The sequence below is a fragment of the Poecile atricapillus genome, chromosome Z (assembly GCF_030490865.1).
Source record: "Poecile atricapillus isolate bPoeAtr1 chromosome Z, bPoeAtr1.hap1, whole genome shotgun sequence".
Taxonomy (NCBI): Eukaryota; Metazoa; Chordata; class Aves; order Passeriformes; family Paridae; genus Poecile; species Poecile atricapillus.
The window spans coordinates 145326638-145335417 of record NC_081289.1 but is presented as its reverse complement, the minus strand read 5'-3'; positions in this window follow the sequence as shown (position 1 = coordinate 145335417).

The window sequence follows — 8780 nt, the reverse complement described above, 5'->3', positions numbered from 1 at the left end:
TTTTTTTTTTTTTTTTTTTTTTAATGGTTTTCTTTGGCAGGGTGTTCTGGAAATTTGGGATTTTGACTTCCTTTTTCTTTTTTTTTCTTTTTTTTTTTTTAAGTCAGACCTAGCCAACAATCACAATTTGTTTTTATTTCATCTGCTATCCTACCCTGTCATCAGGCTCCTGTGCTTTCCCACTGGGTCCCTGAGTGCAGTCAGCACGATGCTGAGTCACGGAAGAACATTGTCAGCTTAAACTCTGAGCGGTTGAGGCTTCCCCCTCAATATCAGCTACTCAGGGAGAGCCTCCCTGTGTGCATTTAGAACATTTCCAGCATATTTGCACCCTATTTTTTAGTATTCTCATCAAATGTTTCCAGTGAAACACCATTTCAGGATTCCTTTAGGGTTTGTTGTTCTGCAATCCATCTGTTTCAGGTGGAGGAGCCTGGTGCAGCAATCCAGCCTGGGATCTCTGCTCTAATACCCAATAAAACCATTGCTAACAGCTGATCCAGCCTGGAATCTGATTCTGAGTGCCTTAATTAGTCAAAAGTCCCCAGTTTCAGTCAAAACCCGTCACTAGTAGTGTGTTTTAAGATTTAAAGGGAAGGTTTAAATTAGGAACAGTAGGAGCAGCTGCTGTGAGTTTGCTGGTACAGGAATGTGTGTTCCTAACAAAAAGCAGAGGCAGGATTTGGGATCTTTTTCATCCAGAGGAAGGATGACATCCAGCTACAAAGTTCTCCATAAGGGGAAAAGGGGATTTTCTGCCCCCTCTCTGCCTCCTAGGAAACACTCCTAAGCTTCATCTCATTCTCTAGTTCCAGACCTAGCACCTGATTATTTTTAAAACAACAAGCTTGTGTAAAACACACTGACAGGAACAACGTGATGCTGCTGCCTGATCTCCCCTCTACATCTCCTGCCTTCAAAAACACACCGAGGTAGAATCAAGCGTCCGAACCCACTGCAGCCAAAAGCACCTTGGAGAGAGTGAGTGACACAAGACTGACGCATACTAAGGATTCCCTCATGCCTTTGTCTGGCAAACACTCACCAGTACAGCAGGCAAGAGGCTGGGAGGGATGGGAGCTTTGGATGGAGGTGTCACAAGGCAGAAAGTGATGTTTGTGTCTGCTTGGGGTTGTTTTCTCCTCCTGCCCGGCCACAGGCAAACTTGAGATGGAATGAAACCAGGGAAGATCTCAGCATGAGATTGGAAATGGATGAAATGTAATTTTTCCTGCTCCAATTTGCATTTAGTGGTTTTTCAGGGTCCTGAGTGCATTAATTGGTATTAATTACTTTGACCAACTTCACCTCCACCCATGCACGCACCACTCATTATTCCAGATGCTCTGATTAGGCTCTGGGCACCCTCCTGAGCTGTGTTGTAGTTCTTCCTGGAGTTCTGTGTCTTGGGTGAGCATCATACCCATGTTAACAGCTTGTTTGCAGTCCTGCTCCCGCTGTTTCCAAGTGGATCCTGGATCCAGTACATGCCCTCGCTTTGCCTGGGGTGCTTAGTAGATCCTTTTTAGTAGAACCTGGCCTTGACATTCCTCTCCAGATCCAGTGGCACTGCATCCCTACCTGAGCTGCGGTCATCCTTGGCTCTTGACTCACCTTAGCATGGCAGGAAGGATCACTGAACCTGCATGTTCTGTAGCACCTGGGAACCAAAAGCACACTGTTCCAACACCACATTCCCTTCCTAGCTCTCCAAGGCATACCTGGCTGTCTTGTGTCTGTAGGACTGGGCTTGTAGGGTTAGGAAGATGTGGACACCTCTCTTTTACTGCCATGTTTGTTCCACTTGTACTTAAGGAGGTCTGTGGTCAAGTACTCTCAGGAATTTCCCAACAGATTTCTGATGTGTCAAGTTTTTCCCCTCCTGAGAGCAGTAACTCAGCTCTGTTAGAAATGGCTCAACTCCGGCACCCGCTTGTAATGTAATTGAGTGTGGAAATTGGCAGGAGAGGTAGGGAGCTACCTCATCTTCATGCACATAATCAATAGCAAATCATTACTTAAAAAGTAAAGTGGTTGATGGTGTTTCTGTAGGGCAAGACATGCCCTGCATTTTCAGTCTTTGATTCATACTGCTTAGCATGCCATGAGATGGGGCTCGGTGAGTGACTCACAATGTAAAAGCTCTCCAGTTAGCTCCTGGTGCTCCCTCTCAGCAAGTGCGTCATGGTTGCTTCAGCATGTCTGTGTCTGTTCTCCATCCCAGATCCCAAAGCCTTCAAGGCCCTTTTAGGGATTTCCCTAAGTCCAGACGCTGGAGGGGTGGCACCGAAGCACACATGGGGCTCTTGCCAGGATCAAGGCACTCTCACTCTGGACGAGGTCCAGCCTGCATGAAGCAGAGCATCCTACAGCTCACTCCACCTGCAGACACTTGTATGGCTGAGGGAGCTGGGAAAGGGGCTCAGCCTGGAGAAAAGGAGGCTCAGGGGGCCCTTGTGGCTCTGCACAAGTCCCTGGCAGGAGGGGACAGCCGGGGGGGTCGGGCTGTGCTGCCAGGGAACAGGGACAGGAGGAGAGGGAATGGCCTCAAGTTGCATCAGGGGAAGTTTAGATTGAATATTAGGGAAAATTTCTTCACTGAAAAGGCTGTCCAACGCTGGCACAGCTGCCCAGAGCAGTGATGGAGTCCCCGTCCCTGGAGGGATTTAAAAGCTGTGTGGATTTAGGGACATGGGCACTTGGGAACATGGGTCAGTGGTGACCTTGGATGTGCTGGGGGAATGGTTGGACTCAATGGTCTGAATGATTCTGTAATTCTCTGACAGGAAACCCATGGCTTGGGGAGCAGAAGCTGTGACAACCTACTCCATCTTGCAGGAGAAAGGAACCTTGCCCCTGACTTCCACCACAGATGTGTGAGGGTCAGGCCGTTCCTCTTTGAAGAAGGTGGCATGCTGGAAGTGTGTTCTCTGTATTAGTATTGTCACATCCACTGCAGATGCACCTTGGTGTTTCTGAATTATCAGCCTCCCTAAACACAAGCTTCCCATTTGGGTGCTCCTGCTCCAATGAGGATTCAGCCAAGGAATCCAATGATTTTTCTCTTACCATTGCAAGTTGTTTGCTGTACTTCAATAACCTGATTTTGGTCTGGAGCTGCCCCTTCAACAAGTGACAAACTTGGTAGTATTCTTTATTTATACACTGAGGATGCAGGGAGTGTTCCTTCACTGTTCCTTCCTGTTCTCCTCTTGCATTGACAGCAATCTGTCTCTGCTTTGGTTCCTTAGAGCTACACTGGGGTTTCTGTAAATTTAGATGGGTCCTTTGACAAGATGTGGGAGTTGGGAGACCCAGGAACTGGCTGCTTTGGCTGACTGGAAGACAACACAGAGGAAGCACAGCAACTTACATGGGGCTTGCAAGATCTCCAGCCAACAGTGGCCTAAGCTACCCTCTTTGGGTTTGCAGCGAGACAGAAGTGCTGGCACATTGACCATATTACAGAATCACAGGGTAGTTTGTGTTGGGAGAGACCTTAAAGCTCATGTCCCATGGGCAGGGCATCTTGCACTATCCCAGGCTGCTCCAAGCCCTGTCCAGCCTGGCCTTGGACACTTCCAGGGATCCAGGGGCAGTCACAGCTTCTCTGGGCACCCTGTGCCAGGGTCTCACCAGCCTCACAGTCAGGAATTCCTTCTGAATACCTAATTTAAACCTCTGGTCTTTAAGGCCATTAATCCTCCTGAGGACGCTGCTCGTTTTCTCTGGACCCCTTAAGCAAAAGCAGTGACAGAATTCCAGCTGAGCTGCAGAGGAGCTTGAAGGGTTACGGAGAGCTGTGCGGTGACAGGCGGTCCTGGGCAAGGCTGAGCACGTCCTGTGGAGGCCAGCCAGCAGGGCTGACCTGATGTAACTGGGAGCTGGCACTGGATGCTTAACTTCAAATGGCCCAGGGACTGAACAGATGGCTCCTCTTTATTTGCATGCTACTTGGATTTGTGAGTCAAACAGAAGAATAACTTAATTTTTGACATTTGCTTCTCCTCAGAGCCCGGCACAATTTATGTTATACTGGCATTTGCGTGAAGGATGTTGCTTTAGGCACTAAACCCATCCTGGCTTTAACCCTAAAAGGAGCCAAATAGGCAGGAATCGTATTCCTCCCCAGCTCTTTTGTAGGCTCTGCCAAGGGATATCACACTTACACAGTGACCAAAGAATCAGGAGAAAACAGTCATTTGGGGCTTGTGGAAGGAAGGGGCAGGGTTGGAGTTAAACTCGACTGGAAAATATCTCATTTGTAGGCCTGAAATGAGAGACTGTTTGTGGATGAGGTTTACCTCCTATTAAAAATACCCTTCAAGGCCTGTGCAGTTAGTCTTGAGCACACGGGATAAATTTAGTAGAGTCTTGTTCCTGCTGACATAAACTTAAGTGAAAATAATATATATAGCCAGGGCACAACATCTGCAAGCCAATTAAAAACCTGGCTGATCGCACCCTAGATGACAGTTGCCATGACTAGTGTGTCTGCGTGCCACCCCTTTGAGAGGGAAAAAACAGATCCTACTTGGCTGCACAGCATCTCTATACATTTTCCAATGCCCACGACAGCTAATGGTGATTATTTGATAGCTGGAGCCCCAGCAGTGTGTCCTCCTCGCCCTAACGCCTGTGCCTGCTGTCCCCAGTAATCCTGTGTGGTCACGTATGTGATATTCATGGGTTTGACTGTAGGTCAGTTATAAAAAAGTCACAGCATAAGAGAATAAAGCTCATTTTCTAGCTTGATTGTAAAGACACGAGAGCCTGTGAAAGGATATGTGTGCTTTGACCAATGAAAATACACATTTTTCAAAAGGTATATTTTAAATACTTAGTACAAAGAGATGGTCTTTGTTTTCCAGCAGGCAAAGTGCAGTTCTTCTTCACCTGTAATTTTAAGTGAAATATCAAGTGGTGTTTTTGTGGATGGGAGATAAAGCAGGCAGAGCAGGGAGACCCATGCCCTTGAATTCTGGGGCTACAATACATTTTCCAGACAGTTTTCAGCATCTCTTGCATTCACTGTGATCCCCCTCTTGTGGTTAGTCCAGTCCCTGCAAAATTTCCATGTCCATGCCTGTCCAGGGTCAGTGGCTTTGTGTCTCCCAGCCAGTGCAACTGAAATATGGTGGCTTCATGGTCAGCTTCCCCTAGCTGAGCTGCTGTGACCATCCTGCTGTGTTCTGGAAGACACCCTCAGTTGTGAAACAAAGAGCATAGTCCCAAACCTCTCCTGTAGACGGTTGCCCTAGCAGCCTCAGTTGCCAACCTGTTGAGAAGCTGCTGGCCTTGTGTAAGCTCTTGAGATGCTCCTGTTGGGAAGTGAAACATGTTTTAAAACATATACATGCAAGTCCAGCAGACACATTTTCCTCTGCCACAGGGGTAGGCCATGAGCACATACAGGAAGGATTTAATAGCCCAGCTCAAGAGCCTTAATGTGTTGTATTACAATAACGTGGTTCCATCTGATGGCATATTTCACATTCGGCCTGAGCGCTCAGTGCATAAAAGATGCCCAGAGCACACAGAGATTGCAGTGTTGCTTGGATGCAAATAAATATCCTGTATCATCTCCTCTACATCCCATGTGAAGCATGGATTGGATTTTAGATTGGATATTGGGGAAAATTTCTTCACTGGAAGGGTGGCAAGGCATTGTCACAGATTGTCCAGGGCAGTAGTGGAGTCCTCATCCCTGCAGGGATTTCAGAGCCCTGTAGATTTGGCACTTGACAGTGCTGGGGGAGCGGTTGGACTGGACAAAAGGTCTTTGCCTCTCTAAATGATTCTGTGATCCTGTGAAAAAACTCCATTTCAGTTCTGACCCTACTGAGTTGTTCAGCTTGAAAATGAGACTGACCCCAGCATTCATGCAGAAGTACTCGGGCTAAGGACCATGGCATGGAGTTCTGATTCCCCTGAGTTAGCCCATCATCTCTCTTGTGTCATCAGGGAGGCCAGGATCGATGTGCATTGAATTCTGCTTCTGGCTATGAAGTGGCTTTTCAAGACCTGTTCTTCCCCTGTCCTTTGGTGTTGCAAGGAGCTGGGACAGATTCTCTCTGCTGTGTGTCCGCTTTAGGCTCCATCCTTGTCTTCAGATCCAATCTACAGACATCCAACAAGACCTCTTCAAATCCCCTCGTAACTTTCCATCTCCTGGGTTGGTTTTTGTTTTTTGTTTTTTTTTTGTTTCAGAAGCAAGATGCCCCGTGTTGAAATAGCCTGACATTTCATGTGGGCCCTTTGTGAGACATGACACAAGTGTATCGTGATTCTTTGTCATTTTCTCCATCGCGGTCACCGTGTGAGACTCTCCACAGCCCCAGGCCTGCACCAGACCCACACACAGCTGAAAAACAGCTCATAGCCTGAGGGCTGCTGTGATTAGGAGCAGCGGGGCTGTGCTGCGTGGGGAGAATAAGGAACTGCACTCCCTCTCGTGGCTGTGCTCTCCCCTACCTTTTCCTGGAGCAGAAGACCCTAAAACTTAACTTACAGAGCCAGTGCAATATCCCCAGCATATCCAAAGGTATCAGCACAACACAGCCCAGCACTCAAGGCACTGGTAATTCAGCTAAAAGTTTTGTCAAACTATTAATTGTTGGGGAAAAAAAAAATCCATGCCAGATGTCTGCCTTAGGCTGAAGTTCTCTGGAAAGTCTCAGCCAAAGTATTATGTCCATTTCCAAGAATGAGGGGAAAGCACAGTGTTTTGCCCAGTTTTGAAAAGGATTAATTCTATGAAATTGTAATAACAGAGAAAAGCCTCCATCTATTGAAGAAAGAACATGAAATTTGGCCCCACTGTCAAAAAAGTGCCATTTGCTACTTCCAGGAAAGTTTGTTTAATTTTGAATTAGTTATAAGCTCTGAAAATCATGGTTTGCATGTGCTCAACAGATCCGGTCACAGATTAACAACTCTGTTCTCTGAGGACTGTCTGCAGCAGGAATGCTCCAACTCAGGCCTGAAAAGGCTGGAGTATGGAATGGCTGCTTCCAGCACTGGAAATAAGAACTGGGGAAGTCAGGAAAGCTAGGGAGAACAAAAGGTTCGGAAGTGAATGTTGTGATGGGGTCAGAAACAAGTAGGTGCTGTTGGAGGGCTCTTTATGAGAAGGGTAACACAAGCTGGCCTAGAAAAAAATAATAATGAAAAAGCTCCTGTGAGAGTTAGACCAGGCACCCTCTCCCTGCTCCTCCAGAAATGCTTCCCTTGGTGGCAGAGAAAGGAAGAACTGATTCCAGCAGGTCAAGGAAGGTGATTCTGCCCCTGTGCCCCTGTGCTCAGGTGAGACCCCACCTGCAGAGCTGCCCCAGCCCTGGGCAACAACAGCACAAGGACGTGGAGCTGCTGGAGCCAGCCCAGAGGAGGCCACGCAGCTGCTGCCAGGGCTGGAGCCCCTCTGCTCTGGAGCCAGCCTGGGAGAGCTGGGGCTGCTCCCCTGCACAAGAGAAGGCTCCAGGGAGAGCTGAGAGCCCCTGGCAGGGCCTAAAGGGGCTCCAGGAGAGCTGCCCAGGGACTGGGGACAAGGCCTGCAGGGACAGCAGCCAGGCAATGGCTTCCCAGTGCCAGAGGGCAGGCCCAGCTGGGATATTGGGAAGGAATTGCTGGCTGGGAGGGTGGGCAGGCCCTGGCACAGGGTGCCCAGAGCAGCTGGGGCTGGCCCTGGAAGCGTCCAAGGCCAGGCTGGACAGGGCTTGGAGAGCCATGGGATAATGGAAGGTGTCCCTGCCATGGCAGAGGGTCAAACAAGGTGAGCTTTAACCCTTCCCAGCCAAAGGATTTCATTACTCTAAGATCCTATTCCCCCAACATTGGATCACCTCCTGAGCTGAGCAACCTTCCCATGGAGGGAGATTCTCTTCTCAGGACTTGGTTGCCGCACCATCATCCCAAAGGCAATTTCTGAGGGAAAGCGGGAGTGCCTCAGGAGCATGTCTAGGGTACTTTCAGTTGATATGTGATGGAGATGTACTGAGTGATCCAGCGTGTCCATGGGAGCATTTTCCATAGAGCATCACAGCATTGCAGAGACTTGGGGCAAACTGACTGGAGCTCTGGGCTGCTCCTTCCGGCACCCTGCCTCTGACATCTAAAGCTTGCGCTGGGTGTCTGGACACAGCCCTGCAGCGTGCCCCGTGGACTGAAGATAGCATCTGACTCCCTTGTCCTGGCAAGAAGACTGTCTTGCTTTATAGCACTGCTATCCAGATGCCAAAAACACACTTTTGCCATCCAGTGGAGGGAAGGTTGCTAAGATTGAAGGCGTTGACACAACCTGCCTTTGGGGGAAATGGCAGAGAGCAGCATCCCTAGTTCAAGAGGCTGTCTGAGTTTAGCAATAGTCTCTTGTTCCCAGGCTCTGGGCCAGGATAAATGGGCTGCAGTGTACTTTGGGAAGGATGGTTTTGCCTCCAGGAAAAAAAGAGCTTAGCACAGCTCTGCTGGGAGTCCCTCTTAAGCTCATCCACACAAAGGGTTGGGTGCCAATTCCTCAGATGGGCTTGTTACTGGCCCTCCCTGACTGTAGCATAAGCTGCCATTAGCAGGTACAATGAGAAGAGGATTGAGAAGCCAGAGGGGCCATGGGTTTAATATGCTTTTATTAGTTAGCCTGAGTCGATGGAATGGCCTCTCCACAATGGGAAGGAGAGGAAGGCAGAGATTAGGATGACTCCTGTCTCTGTGCTCCGAGATTTGCGTACGCGAGCACATGTTCCCCACTGTGCCAAATATTTTAATGCCTCATGCGGTATCTGGGA